We start from the raw sequence: 749 nt of genomic DNA, 5'->3' as shown, positions 1-749 counted from the left end.
GAACCTGGCACACGGCCCTGGCTTCCTGCGGCCTTAACTCCAGACCTTGAGCAGCCGTGCTTTCCTAACCACAAGCTCCGCAGTTTGAAACGATCAGTTACTTTCAGGGACAAAGAGAGGGGGTGTTACAGACCTACAGGAGCTGTTGAAATTGACAATGGCTGTAAATTTGGGGGGAGTTTTGGTCGCTCAGCGATCCACGCCTTTGCTTTATTCGGAGGTCTTTGCTGGTTCTAACTGTGCCCGTCTGGTCCAAGATCACTGAGCCTCCAAGTCTCAGTTCCAATCCTCATTATAAGAAGCCTTACGCTCGTAATTTATACTTCCGGCAGACAGCCATTCTGCTCTCAGATAATACCGTGGCTGGCCGAGTGCTGTCTGTACTTAAGTGGTTGTCTCACCTCAACCCCATACTTCCTCAGGAGAAGGATCTTCGTACCGAGCCAGGAATGGAGATCGAGTGTGTACAACGCTCCTTAGTACCACCATCCATTTCCTTCTACACGTCTAGTCCCCAAATGAATGGTGTTGACCACTTCCCTTCCTTATCTTCCATTCTTATTAGCTAAATCTACCTTTGGAAACCTCCTTTGCTAGAGAAAATCAAATATTGACAATAGTTCTCTGATCCCCCAAAGGCAACTGTGTTCTCCCAGAATATGTGTTTTAAATCTTAACCTTTGTGTTTGTGGTTGTAATCCCATTTGGGAATGAGTTGTCTTTGTTATGATAACAAAAAGGCTTTGTGG

This window comes from Echinops telfairi, unplaced genomic scaffold, assembly GCF_000313985.2.
Source record: "Echinops telfairi isolate 266 unplaced genomic scaffold, ASM31398v2 ScPeMD7_443;HRSCAF=831, whole genome shotgun sequence".
NCBI lineage: Eukaryota > Metazoa > Chordata > Mammalia > Afrosoricida > Tenrecidae > Echinops > Echinops telfairi.
This window is presented reverse-complemented; position numbering follows the sequence as displayed.